At 40.0% G+C, this 19,718-nt stretch overlaps 1 long non-coding RNA gene across 1 annotated transcript; it reads right to left on the bottom strand.

Moving 5' to 3' along the window:
• Window positions 1-2,186: 2,186 nt before the first annotated feature.
• On the bottom strand, window positions 2,187-4,648 carry LOC113309826. Its single transcript, XR_003340765.1, has 2 exons — window positions 4,255-4,648; window positions 2,187-3,883 (listed from the first exon to the last, which is right to left on the bottom strand). It is a non-coding gene; the product is annotated as an uncharacterized LOC113309826 (long non-coding RNA).
• Window positions 4,649-19,718: the final 15,070 nt, after the last annotated feature.

The raw sequence follows: 19,718 nt of genomic DNA, 5'->3' as shown, positions 1-19,718 counted from the left end.
AACCATTTCCTTCATCTGATACAGTGGGCTAACAGCTTTAAAAACCATCAACACTTTAATGATTCCCCTCTTAAATCTATACTCATAAACACGTAGGATAACAGCGCAGTTTGGCCAAATAAGCCACCAAACGCGAATGAGTACCGGAACAACATTCCCCATTGCTCCTCCACCCATTTATTTAAGAAATAAATTTGGTACGACCACTAGATTCAAATCCAAATGGGCATGCAAAAGATATCCAAAGTATAGAAGAAAAATCTTTTTTAGGAATAAAAGGAATCAACATCGTCATTGGGGGGTGGTATTGAATATTTGACAGGGGACCATTTACACAATATAAAATCTATACAGTACCAAAGAAGGAAGGCAATGTTCAATGAATCTCCTTATTATGGGAATGGATGGTAATTAATTCTGATATTCCCCATATGTACATTGTTTTTTTATACACGATTTTTCATTTCTCTAGTCAAAACTTTAGTATTGGTATATAAACTTAGATCACGGCAGAGTTATTTGGAGTGGATCTTTTTTGAGAGAAATGATTGTTTTGGATTGAAACAATATAGTCGATATAACATCAAGCGATGTGCCGTGGAGTATGCCTGAAACATTGAGACCGTCATGAAGAGTGGCAAGTAAGAACAATTATCTTTCACCAGCCCATACCTAGATCCGTCTTGTTACAATTCGTGGAGGTACTAATGATCATATATCGTCATCAAGAGCAACTTGCTGATAGTAACGAGGTAAATCTACATATGTAAGTCAAGCGTAGATTTACCTCTAGCCCAATATAATTTCGGAAAATGGGTCATTTGTCCAAAAAAATTTAAAACATGGTTCAAATGGACGAGTAAAATTTAGTATGAGTGAAATGGACAAAAAATAATAACAAGGATGAAACTAGATTCATCGCGGCTTAAACTTAAAAAATAACAAGGATGAAACTGGATGCATCCTGATATAAATTAAAAATAAGAAAAAATATTTGAAAATGGGTAGGATGAAACTGGTTACATCCTGGCTATTTTTATATTTTTGTCCATTTGAACAATATCTTTTTAATTTTTGTCCATTTAAACAGTATCAAAATGTACAAGTCTTTTTCACCCAAAAATTCTTGATTTTGGTCTTTTTAACCAATTTTGTGATATAATTTCTACTACCATACCTAGTTAGCAATTCGGGATTCGGCAAACGTACGGAACGGCAAACGTACGAGTATTATACGGTTTTGTAAAATCCAGATTCGGTCCAAAATTCGGTCAACGGGACGTGATTCGTTAGTAATTCGGAACGGCATAGTACGTGTATAATTCGATTTATAAATGTGAGTTCGGCTCTGAAAATTCGGTATCTATATATAACAAATAATTTGTATTTATAAGGTCATAGACCAATTTTTATGCATATGTGTGAGTTATTTAAAGAAAAAATAAACTTAATATGATGATATTAATAATATATACAACATTAGTTATCCAAGAGGACGTCGTATGGTGGTTTAGATGTTTGGTTAGTGAGTTTGAGATCTCTCTCACCTTCACCTTCAAATCTCTTTAGTCGTTTTTGTTTCATAAAAATTACAACACGTCTAATATTCGGTCGTGCATGCTCGGGAGGCAGTAAATCCCAAAAAGTGGGGTCTTTGAAAAGTAAAAGCTAAAGAATTTATGGCGAATTAAGCGGACGTATCATTCGGGATACGTAAAATTCGTGAACGATTCGTGAATAATCCGGGAATGCCACATAATACGCGACTTGGGTTCGGAGTTGCAAACGTACGCGAATAAGACGGTAAAATTCGGAATACGGAAAAATTCGCGAATGATCGAACTTACTAACTAGGCTACCAAATTGCCTACAGGAGGGATACTAGATACGACCCTTAAGCGCTTGCAAGGGCCATAAGATGGCTCATATAAAGTCCTGGTCAAAATGAACCTAGTGTCAGTAACCTACCAAACCTGTTAAAATCATTATCCTCTGAATGGGTCTCCGTCCTTCAGTCAATTGCTCAAAGCAAACTCATACAGTTGTTATAAATCTTAATCAAATCAAATTTTATCCAGATAAAATGCTTAATTTGATTTAAATAAAATAAATCATCAACTCCTTCTTGTAATATCAACAAGTTACCAATATAGTGATAGCATTCAATAAATCGGACGTCTACATGATTACTGAGAACGATTTGTAATCAATTTGATTAATAAGAGAAGATAGTTGTTTACAGTACGGACTCGAGTTTATGTACTGAATTCTCTTTTCTCTCGACATCAGTCTCACACGTGCTCGGCACACACACACTGCACACTAACAACTGATACACTCACACACATTGTATTACCCTCCCTCAATCTCAATTGGTCTGTAAAAGACAACATGAGATTGCACTAACAACTGACACACTCACACACAAACCAGCACACACACTCTTTATCTATAATAGATGGGGAAACAGTAGGAAGAAGTATGAATTTCAGTTGGTGTAGAATGTTCAGTTGGAGGAGGCAGTATTGATGCAGAAAGAAACTTTTCTGTAGATAAAAATACTTGCACTAGAAGTATGGGTAGCAATTGGTGAAGCAACCAACAAAGCGTCCCTGTAAAGATTCATACCAGCCCGCAACAAAGAGAACGGACAAAGAAAATTCTGAAGGACAACATTAATCTCCCAAAGGAAGCTAAAATGGAATGGTAGTCGTAGAATATGCCAGGTGTTGTAGAAAGCGCAGCAGACTTGGCAGTGGCACAAGAAACAACAGTTGTAGTTGGAGCAGAAGTTGCAGTGTAATAGGGCCATTATGAGTGGTTGCAGGAGAGCATACAGTAGGGAAAATGCAATCAAGGCTGACTGTAGAATATTCAAGTTTAGCAGCACCAGTTCACGCACAAGCACATCACAGTAAGCAACAACAGGCAACCAAAATTCTGTGAGATGACCCCAAGCAGCATGTGAAATCAGAAGTATGCAGGTAGTGGAAAAATAGGTGATGTTGTATTTCTGGATTGAGACAGTGCAAGAGAAATAGTAAACCATAAGTAGGAATTTATCATTATTAGCAGCTCTTGCACACAGAGAAGTGGGATTCCTGTTCACTGAAAAGTTAGCAGCAGCAAAATCAACAAAAAATATTGCAGGAATGCCAGAGGAGTAGTGACTGCATTGAACTATCCCTGGATGTTGTGCAGAAAACCACACCATTCTCCTACCAGAATGGAGCTGAAAGCTCATTCAAAACATATTCACTGCAAATCCTTAACATCATTAGCTTGCATACATCAACGAGAGAGCAGTTGTCTTTAGCACATTGAACACCAGTTGTCTTTAGCACATTGAATACCAGTTGCAGGAGACATATGGAGTAAATTGTTGCGGTTGATTCATGAAAATAGTACGAACTGAAGTTGTAGCAGGTTTGGAAATGTGGCAGGAGAAAAAATTAATGAACCAGCAAGAAGTATAAGGAGCAGCAGCAAAATCAACATATCTGGTTATGATAACACCACCAAGTGACAACAAATTCTACTATATCATTCCAAGCAACCTCTCTCAACTCTATTTACCAACATTAAAATGAAACAATGCACAAATCTCTGCAGCTGCAGTCCCTTGCATATATAATTATTCACATTTTTATTGATATACTGACAGCATGATCTCAGCTGGACTTTGTATTATTCAATCACACAAAATAACAAACATGAAAGTAAAAGATAACTAAATCAGGCTACATCTGAACTGAATGTAGACTCATCAAAGAGAACTTCAATCTGTACTTATATATCTCACCAATTTCAATACCAAAACAGCATCCTCAGTTCCATCATTGCACACACAAACCAACTCACTCACATACCACCACTGTGAGGACTGTACCAAAATAACATTGAGAGGATGAGCTAACTGAAGCAAAATTAAGCATAATGATGCAGCAAACAATCAACACACACACGTACCCCAACATTCTACTGAATTTAAGAAGAATCTATCTCCACTATCCAATGGAACAAAATTAATATTCTTCCTAACTAACTATTGTAGCAGAAATAGGCATGCTCAGATCGAATATATCCAGGAATCAGTACCAGTAGGATTTGATAAAAGAACTAGGTGAAAATCGTACCCAAGTTATGATGAAAACAGAATTTGAAGACGAAATTGAATTTTGTTGAGATAGTGATGTAGAAATTGAACACATGATATCAAGTCTAAAGTAATCTAAAGATTAAGATGGAGATTACCAGCAGAGATTCGATTTTTAGTTGATGAGGTAAGAGAATTAAATCCAAACACCGCACAGGAAATCGAAATAACCAAGAGCTCAAACCCTAAAACTGAATTTTAGATCCAAAATACATGTTTAATCCTGATTGACGACGTTGCAGTATCAGGATCAAATCAAACTTCACACCAAGTAATCACCAGTAGCAACTCTCCATACAAACTCCTTGAATCTTCACCCTAATTGAAGATGATGAAGAACAGCAGCAACGGAAGAAATTGGTAAAGAATTTAAGATTTAGTCAGCGGAAGATATGATCGATACCCCTGCCATGATAGCATTCGCTAAATCGAATGTCTACATGATTACTGAGAACGATTTGTAATCAATTTGATTAATAAGAGAAGATAGTTTTTTACAGGACGGACTCGATTTATGTACTCAATTATCTTTTCTCTCGACATCAGTCTCACACGTGCTCGGCACACACACACTGCACACTAACAACTGACACACTCACACACACTCTATTATATAGAAGAGTCTAACCGGGCTTATAGCCCATACTAGAAACCGGGCTGTGATGGTGTCCATCAGCATTTCATTACGAATTCACATGAAACTGTAGCGGTGAACATTTGGGACCGAATTCACAAATTTAATACTACTCATCCGCTCTTTTGCTGATGGGTATCCATTCTGAACACTGATGGATTGTATGCATATGCAATTTTGGGATTCAATGGATTTTAGAATTTGTGGATGATGTTATATTGAATATATGTGTAGATGGGGAAAAACGATTTGCTGGTTTTTAAGGAATTGAGGAGACGACCGTACGGAGGAGACTCCTCGAACCGAGCGAGATGTTAAACCTCACACAGATGCACCGCTGCAAAGGGGGTGCTTTAGATTCGAGAGATCAATCTGTAGTACTCCGGCCTAAATCAAGACAATGACCGTTCCAGAGTAAATTCGGTCACAAGAGAGGATGGGTTGATCTGTAGGAGGGAAGATGAGAAATGTGTGGAATCAATGGTAATCAAAGATTGTGGGTGTGTGAATTCTGAATACGATAAGCTCTGAGTGATTGAAATTTCTCAATTGAGAGTAGTTGCTCAATTGATGAGTTGATGATCTCGTGTTGTCAGTTTGACGTGAGATTGATGATACTGATGATGCCGATGATTCAATCATGATTCAGAGACTTATTTATATTGCTGGAATTGTATACACCATGATTCCATGAAGTATGACAGTTGATGGAATCAAAGAGTGGAGAAGTGGAGATCGTGTTTGAAACCAGTTACTCAACGTGTGGAGACTTGGTCGATTTTCCACCCACTACCTCATGAATTCCTTCAACTGATTGCACGACTTGCTCACATTCCACCGTGTGTTTGAACACACGAGCCGTAGACCGCCAGACCAAAACCCTAAGTGATATCCCCCCAAGTGACACGATTGACGTCTCATGGTTTGTTAGTCAATTGATGACTTCGTGGTTTGATGGGACGATGAGTCCATGTAGTCGTTGAGTTGAACATGATGTTCTGAAACTCGTGAATTGAACATGTCATGAGACAGAGGTATAGTTCTTACGATGAAATGAGAAAGTATTGCTCATTCGGTGGATCGTTGAATATTGATTGTTGAACCAATATTCCTTGGTTTGAACAAATATTTATCATCTGAGCAAGTGTTTCTCATGTGATGAATTGTTGAATATTTGATCGTCTGAGCATGTGTTGCTCGTCTGATGGATTATTGGCAGTGTACCAAAAATATTAATTAGAATACTGGTCGTTGAACCGAGCATAATTAATAAAATTAATGACCATGAGGTCGTCATAAAATTATTAAGGTTAGAATCTGGAATGATGATCCTTGGATTCAGAAACCCTAATTTGATCAATTGATGGTTCGTCAGAATTTCAACCGTGGGACGAAGGAGGGAGCGATTACATGGGACCGTGGATCAACCATGTAGTGTCCATATGCTCTCGTGAGCAAATACGAAGAACTCCTGAAGAGTTGACGATTTGTTGGTGAAAGAATGATTAAATGCTGGTTTAATCATTTATTCGAAAATGCTCGTCTGAGCCTTAGGTGAGAAAACCTAATTAATTATGACGAGGCGAGGGACCGAACATGGAGTCATGAAACCGGACCTGGTTTGTCCCGTGACCGCCTGACGATCACTTCATGAAAATCCAAAGTGTTTGGGAGAGTTTTGGACCTAATACGAGCAATTGTGCAAATTAGGTCAAAACTGTGAAAATTGATGGGACCGGCTTCCGTGAGCCAAAGAGCCAATCTTGGTCGGTCAAGATAGCGTGCTCGTGTCCCCAAGGCGTCCGCGTCTCATTCCTGAGAATTTTGATATTTTCTGGCGTGCAAATGAGCATCCATTCGATAAAATATGCCAAAATTAGGGTTTCGACGAAACTGAGGAAAACACCATGAGATGATGAAAAATAATTATAAAATAAGGAATAAGGAGGCGTGGGACCTCCATGGTTAAGGCATGGTCGGCCGGCCGCGACCATGGTCTTGTGGTGCCTTTTCCTTAATTTTATAATATTTTGATGATTTTATGAAAAATTCATGAATTTTGAGAAATTTGATGAATTTTGGGAGTTTCCACGAATTGAAGGAGTTTTCATGAGTTCAAGGAAGCAAAAAATATTAAAATAATAAAACAAGGGCATGTGGGACCGTAGAAGGCATGGCCGGCCTGCTAGGGCCCGTCCCACGAGTTTCCCTAATTTTATAATGATTTTATGAAAAATTCATGAATTTTGAGAAATTTGATGAATTTGGGGCGTTTCCATGAATTGAAGGAGTTTTCATGAGTTCAAGGAAGCAAAAAATATTAAAATAATAAAAAACAAGGGCGTGTGGGACCGTGGAAGGCATGGCCGGCCGGCTAGGGCCCGATCCCACGAGTTTTCCTAATTTTTTTAATATTTTTAGGTATTTTGATGATTTGAGGGAATTTTTCCTAATTTGAGAGAAATACCATGAAATCAAGGAATTTGATGAATTCAAGGAAAACTAATAATAAAATAATAAAACAAAGGGGCGTGTGGGACCGGCTAGGGCATGGACGGCCGGCCAAGGCCCTGTCCCACAAGTTTTCATAATTTATTTTATTTTATTATTATTTGATGAGTTTTGCAAAAATACCATGAAATCAATGAGTTATTTCATGAAATTAAAGAAATAATAATAATAAAAAAATAAAATAAGGAATCGTGGGTGTGGGGCCGGTTGGCCAATGGTCACGCCCCACACTCCTTTCCTTAATTTTATATTATTTTTTATGGATTTATGGAAGTACCATGAAACCGAGGAGTTTCCTCAAGACGAAGGAGATTTGATAAAATGAAAGAATTTTCATCAAATCATGGAAAATAATAAAAATGCATTAAAAATATAAAACTGGCGTGGGATTGACCACGACACGGTCGGTCGGTCGTGTGTCCGTGCTCCCAGCACCATGGTCAATATTTTTAATTATTTACTATTTTCTTCTCTATTTTGCATAGGTTCATCGTTTCGTTGTATTTTTGAAATACTCATTCGTGCGGTGACTGTTAGTGCATCATCGTTGAATACACCTTCACCATTTGAATCGGGGCTTACTTAGAGGTAGCTCAGACTCCCGGTTGTTGATTATTTATTACTAATTGTGGAATTCAGTGGAGAATAATTCACAAAACTGAGTAATAAAATGTTTATTATTAATTCATAGGATCAGCTGAGGATTCGACTACGAATTCAAAATAATAAAGTGAGCATTACCATTCCGTGGGATCGTAGAATCGACCATAGAATCGGAGTAATTAAGGTTTATCTATTACCATTTATGAGACCAATTGTGGATTCGATCATGAAATCGGAGTAATGAGATAATATAGTTATTGATATTCTATGAGATCAAGTTGTGGATTCGATCATAGAATCAGAACAATTGTTATTGTCATTCCATGGGACCAGTCGTGGATTCGACCATGGAATATGAGCGATTGTAATTAGGAATAATTAACTTTGTGGCTCTATACTAGCAGAGCAAGCTTTCTAGGAGCATTAATTATCCTGATACGAGCTTGCCGGTAAGTCATATCCTTTATATAGTCAGGGTAAACTTGTTGTTTGTTCCTGACGACGTTATCACTCTATACTAGCAGAGCAAGTTGTCTAGGAGCCGTCCATCTCGTGATGCTATATAGAAATAATCACTGAAAGTATTCAGTATTCGTGAGATATGCCGTTGTCCAGTCGTGAGACTACATATCTACATGTACTCTGAGAGAAAGTACTCTCCGTTGAGAATTCGATGAGAGACCCGTGTCTCGATACTCACGTCTGATTGCTGAATCAGGGCTTCATATAATTATGAGTTTACGAATTTAGCCTTTGTAGAAAATCCACCATCTACATTAAGTCCTCTGCTTACTGAGGAAAGCTGTGTTCCTCAGTCATCATTAAATGGTGATTTTCCGGCCATAAATAATAATACCAGTAATTGAACTTAGTCGTAAGTTGAGACGTTACCGGATTTAAAGAGCATGAGAAAACCACGACTTGATGAAGGCTTCAATGTCATGATTGCAGCGTCTTTTGATGAGCATAAATTGGTGTTGAACCGCTGGTTTGGAAGACGAGTCCGTGGTCGGTTATGATTCGCAGGTCAGGCCCAATAAGGAAATCCTTAGAAAATTAGGTTTTGGAAATAAAATTGATATAAAAGGGATTAATCCTCTTTTTTTTTATTATTTTCCTCACACACGACCAGCACCTTCATCACCTTCACGCCAGGGAAGGAGAGTTTTCCCGCCGGAGCCGCCAGCCGCCACCGATCGTCGGCGACGTCCGACCGTCGTCCGGCCGCCGCTCGTTAGGTAAAGAAAAAAATTGCTGATGTTTATGATCCCCATGAGTTTTTCATGCTTTGACCATGATGAAGTTATATACATGTGTGTATATTAGTGTGAGTTTTATGAAAAAACCCTCGTTTTTGAAAACGTATGTTCGTTCGATCGTTAGTTTTGCAAACTAACTATAATCCCTGATTTTGGAGAGATTTTTTTTTAGTATATGAACCTAGGTTCAGTGATAAAACTTAGTTTATGAGTTTTCATGTGTACCAAGGTTTTATCATAAAAGAAGTGAATTTTCATGAAATCAGAATAATCCTTCGTTTTAAAGACAAATAACGATGACATGAAGGAAAATATGTATGATGAAATTTTTCTTATGATCTTTCATGTAAATACAAAACTTTATCATATGTATGAGATGTGAGCTTTCACAATATTTTTTGAAATAAACCTTCGTTTTAAAGACAAATAATGACGATACGAAGGAAAAATAGTTTTATATATATATATGCAGCCGTGACATATATTGTGTAAAATATGATGGTATATTTTATTTGCATGAATTTGTTTTCATTAGATAAAATTCTTGAGAATTTATGTAAGCAATGTTGCATTAATTGCCGTTTTTTCGAAAAATCAGAAAAGTGGGTTTTGAGGAACCTTCGAAGATAGACAATATATTTATGATGAAATATTTTATTGTTGTAAACTTCATAGGTCAGTTGTGTGAATGTTCGTATTATGAAAATTGTGTCCGTGATTTTATGAAAAATCATTTTTGAAATTAATAAAGTTTCGTTCGTTTTTGCAGTTTTCGAAGAGACGAACGATTTTGAGGTGTTAACTCTAGCATTACTATCACTATTGTTAGTGGAAGTATAAAAGGTAAGAGTTAAGAGTTACCATTTTTTGCTGATGCTGGTTTGTTTACATAGTATTAATCTTTGATCTTCCGGTTCCAGAAAATGTCGACCAACAATACAGCAATTACGATTACTGGTATTCCTCTTCTTCCTCTGGCTCTTCTGATGAGAATTCCGATGCTCCGGTAGCGAAATCAAAGGCTAGGGTTACCCAGGAAGGGGCGAAGCCTAATGTTCCTTTGGGTGAGAGAAGAGTCTCTTTTGCTGAACTCGAAAAGAGAAGAGATGAAGACAAAAAGGAGGATGCCTGTCAACGTGAAAAAGATCGCACCCGGCGTAAGAGACAGAGGGTTGAGGAGAAGCGTCAATTCTTGGATGGGGTGCCTTCTGATTCAGATGCTGATGCTTCTTAAGGAGACATCACATGGGAACCATCCGAGCATTACATTAAGCTGAAGATGAAGATGCAGCAGAAGATAACTCGGATTCATCAGAGGATGGGGTGTCTTCTGAAAGAGAGCATCAGAGGACGATGAAGAAAATTGAAGCTGAAGATGCAGCAGAAGATAACTCGGATTCAGATGATGATGTTATCTTCCGTCCACCGGACTTCACCAATGATTCTAACAGTGACTCTGAAGAAGATGATTCCGAGAAGGACAATGATGATGATGCTGACAATTCGGATGAGTCCGACGAGTAGTTTTACTTCCATCTTTTTTAGACGTTAGAGCATTCCCTTTTAGTCTTCATAGTGGATATCTTTCTTTTGACTGTTTAAACGACTTTACTTCAATTAGACTTTTCTTCTGAATGATGAACATTTTGTTAACGTCGATTTCTTATAATCCATGACATGGACCAATGTCCATATATCCAAATTCATCATGACTTGTCGATTTTCATGAGAATTAACAGATGGCCGAGAATTCATGACGTGTACAAGGCCGCATGGCCTATCCTTTGACCCGTGATGTTCAGTCCCCAGTGTGTTATTTTCCTCCGCGTTTTCGGTATCGATCTTTGAAGCCTAGGGTTCCAGTGAAACTCGTAACTGAGTTGACTATATGACTATCGCATGATATATATATCTTCAAGACTCCAAATCTATGATCCACGCAAATATTTCTTCCATTCCTGAGTCAGTTTCATCGTGCAGAGAGGTTTTGATCCTACCCTCTTGCCGTCATGTCGAGCAATATCATTTCTTCTCAAGATGATCTTCGGTCGAAGCGTGAAATAGCAACGTCTATCTCAGTAAGTTGTACACTTCTTCTTCTTCCCCTTTCTTGTCTTTGTTCAATCGAGATTATTGATCACAAGAGAATGATTTGTCGTAGGACTGTAAGAAGAATGCTACTCCTCATAATGCAAGGCCTAAGCGGACTGTTAGAGCTCCCGCCCGGTATGGATCGGCTCTTGCTGAAGCTGGATCGTCTGTAAGTAATCCTATGACTCTTGAGATTGTACTGAATCCCGGGATTAACACTCCTTCGTTTCATCGTAGGAGGATGTCCGTGTCGTAATCGATGCTAGACGACGAAAGAGCGGAAAGTCCGTGACCGTGGTTGAGGTTGAGGAAAGCAGTAACCAGGCATTTGAAGATTCTGTAGGATCCATGGAGACCGGAGACGGTGTCCATGCTCGTGAATACCCAACCGCTGGACTTTTATTCGAAGTTCCATTGATTAATACCTTCCCAGATAATGAAATGGTCGGCGGATTCGTGGTTCCCAAATGTCATGCGTCTCTGTATACCAAGATCTGGAATAAGTATGGTCACATTGCTACCACCACAGAAGTGTGGAAAGGTTTTCTTCCAACCCTTTTAACCACGGTAGCGGGGCTATTGCCGATCATCGAGGAAATGAATCAGATGCACTTGCAAGACGTCAAAAACCATGAACTGCACCAATGGGATGAAATGATCTCGAATTGTGGGATATTTCGATTCAATGTAAGCTGGCTCCGTCTTCGTCTTGAGATAATTAAGGTTCATAAGGCGACAGAGGCTGCTGATGCAATTTCCATGAATGCAGCTTTACTGGATGAGGAGAGGATACTGGCTCTAGATTCAGCAAGAGTTGAGAAAGCATTCGAAGACTTGAAGTCAAAGACCAAGATTTTTTAGAAGAAGCTTGACGAGGCTTCTTACAGGGATTATCCGTTTCTGGATGGTTTGCTCTGAGTGAGCATTTGTGGTTGTTGTTTTTTGAGTAAATCTGAGTTTCTAGTTAGGTGAAACAATTGATCATGGTATGAACGAATTTTGCTCATTTTTGAAATGTTTAATGAACAAAGGAGTATTCGCATGCTCTTTGGAGGAATGAAATTACATTTTGAAAATGCTTGAAATGATAAAGACGTAGTTTGTTTCATGGATCAGGCATAATAAGCTTTGAGCCATTTGCCATTGATGATGTTTCCTTCCTTTCCTCCATTGATTGCTAAAATTTTGTAGTATCCGCTAGACACTGCTTTGATAACAACATATGGCCCTTCCCATTTATGAGAGAACTTAGGAGCGGACATGTCTTGTTGAATGTGCTTTGCCGTCTTTAGTACCAAATCTCCTACTTGAAATGTTCGAGGTCTTACCATTTTGTTGTAGGCTCTGGAGATCCTCTGTTTGTAGGCTTCCACATATTTTTCCACCTTGGTTCTCCTTGATTCCAGCATATCTAGCTCAGCGATTCTTGATCTAGAGATTTCGGCCTCATCCCATTGTACACCACTGGATGCTGCAATCATGGCTGAGGGAACTTTGATTTCTGCTGGAAGTATAGCGTCGGCTCCATAGACAAGGGAATATGGCGAAGTACCGATCGAGCTCCTTGGTGCAGTTATGTAAGCCCATAGAGCCATGGGTAATTTCTCATGCCATGATCGAGGATTGTCATGAATCGTCCGACTGATAATCCTGACCAAAGTCTTGTTGGTACTTTTTGCTTGACCATTTCCTTGTGGATAGTAAGGTGTGGAGAAGATTTGTTTGATCCCATATTTATTGAGCATCTTCTCAACATCTTGATTAGCAAAAGGAGTTCCGTTATCTGTGATGATATGCTTAGGAACTCCGAATCTGCATATTATGTGCTCTTTGATGAAGGCGGCAATTGTAACTCCAGTGGTGCTTCGAAGAGGAATAGCTTCGACCCACTTGGTGAAGTACTCTTTCGCAGTGATGATGTATTCATGTTGTTTTGAAGATGCTGGATTGATCTTCCCAATGATATCTAGTCCCCAACTGTAGAAAGGCCACAGACTATTTACAGAATTCAACGGGAGACAAGGAGTGTGGATGAGATTACCATGGGTTTGGCATTGGTGACACCTCTGAACGTGTGCGGCTGCATCATCTTCCATGGTTGGCCAATAATACTTCTCATGAATTTGAAGAAATAGTTTCCTCTTTCCTTGATGTTCTCCATCATGTACTTCCTTTAGGATTGTAGGGATTTCATGTTCGGCTAAGCACCTCAGTAAATTTCCGCCAAAGCTTTTGCGGTATAAGATCCCATCGAGATAGAAAAATATCTTAGCTTTCTGAATGAGTTTGACTGCTTTCTTCTTTTCCAGTGGTAGTTCGTTGTCCCGGAGGTATTTGATGTAAGGCTCCCTCCAGTCCCCAGTGTGGTGGACCGTCAAAACCTCCAAGTGATGAGGAGGTGTTTGGCAATCAGGACAAGATCCTTGTAAAGCTCTTGACTGAGTCCCCATGGATGGCCAGTAGTACCCCATTCTTTGAAGCTTTCTGTAAAGTGTTACCACTAACGTTTTCCCACAGACTTCCTTATGTATGCGCTTGATCTGTTCCTCCGCTTCGTCGCTCCCAAGACATCGTGATAGAGATCCATCAGGGTTTCAGTAGTATAGCCCTCCATGAAGCAAGAAGTAGTTATTCAATTCCTTGAGGATGACTTGGCCTTCTGAGATAGAGCTGCTCAATTCATGAATGATGGGTGCTCACCAATTGTTCGCTGGAATGTCTTCGATCTGAGTGAGCCAAGTCGAAGATACTGTACGCCTCTGTACGGTGATTGTTTTCTGTGCTCCTTCGAATTGCATCTTGGAGGCGAGAGTTGTTAGGAAATCAGCATGCCTATTGTTAGTCCGTCCAGTATGGACGATCATTGTGTCAGCAAAATAGGTCAACAGTCGCTGAGCTTCGGTTCTGAATGGAGCAAGTGTAATTTCTTTGAGATAATACGTTCCATTCATCTGGTTTACCAATAATTTTGAATCTCCCCTTATCTCGAGGTGTGTTGCTCCTGTTTGCTTGGCCAAGGATAATCCTAATAGGAAGGCTTCATATTCCGCTGAGTTGTTGGTGCAGTGGAAATCCAACTTGAACAAATGTGAGAAAACTTCACCAGATGGAGACACCAGCACTCTTCCCCGCTCCTCCAGTGTCACTACTAGGGGTGGCATATCCATCAAAGTATAGAAGCCATGTTTCTTCCTTGATGACCAAGATGTCTAGGAATTCGCCGGGCACTTCTTCATGTAGTGTTGTTGTGTCTTCCCCTGGAAAAACGGCGAGCAGGTCTGCGAATGCTTGACCTTTGATGGATTTAGGTGGCGTGCAATCTATGTCAAATTCTGACATCTGGAGTAGCCACTTTGCTGGTCTTCCTATCAAGGCTGGCTTTGATAGCAAGAACTTTATGGGATCATCTTTGGAGATGAGTACGACCCTGTTAGATAGTAAGTAATTTCTGAACTTCTGGATTGCATGTACCAATGCCAGGCATACGCCCTTTCGGCCTTTAGGTATCGGAGTTGAGCATCTCTCATTGTGCGGCTGAAGTAATAAATCGGTCGTTCGACGCCTTCGTCGTCTTCCTGAGCGAGAAGTGCGCCGATGGCTATGTCACTGGAGGTTGTGTAAAGAATCAGAGGTCGTACCTGCACTGGAGACCTCATGACGGCCGGTGACAATAATATCTGTTGTATTTTATGGAAAGCTTCTTGTTGAACAACTATCCAGGTGAAGCTTGCTCCTTTCTTCAGCAGAGGTGTGAACGAAGCAATGAGTTGAGCTAATCCAGGAATGAAGCGTCGAATGTAATTTACCTTGCCCATAAAGCTCTGTAGTTCTTTCACGGTACGTGGAGGAGGCATGGTGGTAATAGCTTTTGCCTTGTCTGGGTCGACTTTGATCCCTTCAGCCGTGACCAGGAATCCTAAGAATTTTCCGGAAGAAACTCCGAATGCACACTTTAAAGGATTCATTTTTAATTTGTATTCTCTGCACCTTTCAAACAACTGCCTTAGAACTTCGAGATGAGATGCCCTAGTCTTCGATTTTACCACCACATCATCAACATAGTCTTCTACTTGCTTGTGCATCATGTCGTGGAATATGGAAGTCATGGCTCGTTGATAGGTAGCACCAGCATTCTTTAATCCAAAGCGCATCACAGTGTAGTGAAAATTCCCAATGGGAGTATGGAACGCAGTCTTGTTGGCGTCATGTTCATACATCTTGATATGTTTGTACCCACTATAACCGTCCATGAATGAGAACATACCTTGACCACTGGTTGCATCGATGAGCATGTCAATGTTGGGTAGAGGAAAATCATCCTTTGGACAACATTTATTCAAGTTCCTGAAGTCTACACAACATCTGATTTGACCATTTTTCTTCTTAACAGGTACCACATTTGCTAGCCACGTTGGATGAAGAATAGGCTTGATGAACCCTGCTGCCAAAAGTTTCTAGATTTCGACCTTGATTTTTTCCTCGACTTCGTGTATAAATTGCCTGGGCGGTTGTTTGACAGCTTTGGAACCAGAGATGATGTGAAGGTGATGGGTGACGAGTTTGCCATCTAGACCCGACATTTCTTCGTACGTCAAGGCGAAGACATCTTGATATTCTTTCAATAATTTTACCAGCTCGGCCCGCTCCTCTGGTGATAGCGCTGAACTGATCAGGATTGGCCTTGGATCGTCTTCAGTCCCAATGTTGATTATTTCGAGATCGTCAGTGGTAGAGTCAGTGCCGTCCTGTAGTTTTCGTGGGGCATCTTGGACTTCTTCTTCAAGTGATAGTTCACTCTGACGCAATTCTTCATGGTGGGGAGACTTTTCATCGTTCTCCCCGATTAATTGCTAATCTTTCCGTCGGTGATAAATGACTCTCCCTTCTACGTCTCGATCGGTCGTGAAGTTTGTCCCTGGAGTTGAGACTTGATCATTATGGAGTTTAGTCGGTGTAGTAGGTGACTTGATCATTTTAGTAGCTGAGGACGACGGATCGTTATCAGCCTTCTCAATAGTCTTCCAGTTTGGAAGTGGAGTACTGCGAATCCTGCTTGGAGGTTCCGGGATGCCTTTTTGAGATTCAAGGAACTCAATATCATAGACGGGAGCATAAGGAGATGATGAAGCCGGGATGCAAACGATCTTGTTGTCGAGCAGGGCCTTCATGCATTGATGGTATGTTGAAGGAACCACCTTGTTATCATGGAGCCATGGGCGTCCCAGTATTATGTGGTAGTCAGGTTCTTTCTCGATCACATGAAACTTTGCTTTCGATCGAATCGGCCCCACCCTCAAATATATGTATGCATATCCATATGTATGGCTTTGATTTCCTTCAAATCCTGTCATTAGGATGGGATAGCGAACGATTTTACCTTGTGGGAATCTGGCCATCCTGAGAGTCTTCATAGTGACAATGTTGGTGGAAGCACTGGTGTCAACAAGAGCTCTTCTAAATTCGGTGCCTTTGATGAAACCAGTGATATACAATGCTCGGTTGTGTCCTTCATCCTTCATGCGATCTTCTTCTCCAAAAGAGATGTTGTCGATCGAATGTCCAGGCACTAGGCATACTTCTTCAATTGATGGTGTTGGTGGCGTTATTTGTACGCTGGATGATATCTGGTTAAGTGCTGAAAATGTGTCTGTGAGCTGATCCCTGGAGAAATGCAGGAGTTCGCATATATTTTCAATCAAATGTGTGACCTCTTGTTCCACCGGATTCTCGTATGTGATGAAGCTGTTGATTTGAGGGTCAGATGACGTCTCAGTCCCTGGTGTTGAGGCTTCTGGAGCGGAGATACTGCCTAACTCGGATGTCAATCTGATGAGAAAGTCGAGGATGTGGTTTATCGTCTCCTTCACTAGGTCCATGTTCCTGGTATGGACCTCTAGGATTTGATCCAACTCTGCCAAAGTCGGGATCCTTCTGCCCTCCATGCCGCCAGGTGTAATATGAGGAATGTCGTCGTTTGAAATATTCTGATCTGAATTAGTTGAATTAGTCCTAAGACCAACCATCTTGTGAGACTCCTCGAACCGAGCGAAATGTTAAACCTCACACAGATGCACCGCTGCAAAGGGGGTGCTTTAGATTCGAGAGATCAATCTGTAGTACTCCGGCCTAAATCAAGACAATGACCGTTCCAGAGTAAATTCGGTCACAAGAGAGGATGGGTTGATCTGTAGGAGGGAAGATGAGAAATGTGTGGAATCAATGGTAATCAAAGATTGTGGGTGTGTGAATTCTGAATACGATAAGCTCTGAGTGATTGAAATTTCTCAATTGAGAGTAGTTGCTCAATTGATGAGTTGATGATCTCGTGTTGTCAGTTTGACGTGAGATTGATGATACTGATGATGCCGATGATTCAATCATGATTCAGAGACTTATTTATATTGCTGGAATTGTAGACACCATGATTCCATGAAGTATGACAGTTGATGGAATCAAAGAGTGGAGAAGTGGAGATCGTGTTTGAAACCAGTTACTCAACGTGTGGAGACTTGGTCGATTTTCCACCCACTACCTCATGAATTCCTTCAACTGATTGCACGACTTGCTCACATTCCACCGTGTGTTTGAACACACGAGCCGTAGACCGCCAGACCAAAACCCTAAGTGATATCCCCCCAAGTGACACGATTGACGTCTCATGGTTTGTTAGTCAATTGATGACTTCGTGGTTTGATGGGACGATGAGTCCATGTAGTCGTTGAGTTGAACATGATGTTCTGAAACTCGTGAATTGAACATGTCATGAGACAGAGGTATAGTTCTTACGATGAAATGAGAAAGTATTGCTCATTCGGTGGATCGTTGAATATTGATTGTTGAACCAATATTCCTTGGTTTGAACAAATATTTATCATATGAGCAAGTGTTTCTCATGTGATGAATTGTTGAATATTTGATCGTCTGAGCATGTGTTGCTCGTCTGATGGATTATTGGCAGTGTACCAAAAATATTAATTAGAATACTGGTCGTTGAACCGAGCATAATTAATAAAATTAATGACCATGAGGTCGTCATAAAATTATTAAGGTTAGAATCTGGAATGATGATCCTTGGATTCAGAAACCCTAATTTGATCAATTGATGGTTCGTCAGAATTTCAACCGTGGGACGAAGGAGGGAGCGATTACATGGGACCGTGGATCAACCATGTAGTGTCCATATGCTCTCGTGAGCAAATACGAAGAACTCCTGAAGAGTTGACGATTTGTTGGTGAAAGAATGATTAAATGCTGGTTTAATCATTTATTCGAAAATGCTCGTCTGAGCCTTAGGTTAGAAAACCTAATTAATTATGACGAGGCGAGGGACCGAACATGGAGTCATGAAACCGGACCTGGTTTGTCCCGTGACCGCCTGACGATCACTTCATGAAAATCCAAAGTGTTTGGGAGAGTTTTGGACCTAATACGAGCAATTGTGCAAATTGTCAAAACTGTGAAAATTGATGGGACCGGCTTCCGTGAGCCAAAGAGCCAATCTTGGTCGGTCAAGATAGCGTGCTCGTGTCCCCAAGGCGTCCGCGTCTCATTCCTGAGAATTTTGATATTTTCTGGCGTGCAAATGAGCATCCATTCGACAAAATTAGGGTTTCGTCGAAACTGAGGAAAACATCATGAGATGATGAAAAATAATTATAAAATAAGGAATGAGAAGGCGTGGGACCTCCGTGGTCAAGGCATGGTCGGCCGGCCGCGACCACGGTCCTGTGGTGCCTTTTCCTTAATTTTATAATATTTTGATGATTTTATGAAAAATTCATGAATTTTGAGAAATTTTATGAATTTTGGGAGTTTCCATGAATTGAAGGAGTTTTCATGAGTTCAAGGAAGCAAAAAATATTAAAATAATAAAACAAGGGCGTGTAGGACAGTGGAAGGCATGGCCGGCCGATTAGGACCCAGTCCCATGAGTTTTCCTAATTTTTTAATATTTTTAGGTATTTTGATGATTTGAGGGAATTTTTCCTAATTTGAGAGAAATACCATGAAATCAAGGAATTTGATGAATTCAAGGAAAACTAATAATAAAATAATAAAACAAAGGGGCGTGTGGGACCGACTAGGGCATGGCCGGCCAAGGCCCGGTCCCACAAGTTTTCATAATTTATTTTATTTTATTATTATTTGATGATTTGTGCAAAAATACCATGAAATCAAGGAGGTTTTTCATGAAATTAAAGAAATAATAATAATAAAATAATAAGAAACCATGGGTGTGGGGCCGGTTGGGACCAAGGCATGGCCGGTTGGCCAATGGTCACGCCCCACACTCCTTTCCTTAATTTTAAATTATTTTTTACGGATTTATGGAAGTACCATGAAACCGAGGAGTTTCCTCAAGACAAAGGAGATTTGATAAAATGAAAGAATTTTCATCAAATCATGGAAAATAATAAAAATACATTAAAAATATAAAACTGGCGTGGGATTGACCACGACACGG

The sequence above is a fragment of the Papaver somniferum genome, chromosome 9 (genome assembly GCF_003573695.1).
Source record: "Papaver somniferum cultivar HN1 chromosome 9, ASM357369v1, whole genome shotgun sequence".
Classification (NCBI taxonomy): domain Eukaryota; kingdom Viridiplantae; phylum Streptophyta; class Magnoliopsida; order Ranunculales; family Papaveraceae; genus Papaver; species Papaver somniferum.
The sequence above is the reverse complement of the archived record's forward strand: the minus strand, read 5'-3'. Positions and strand labels throughout refer to the sequence as shown.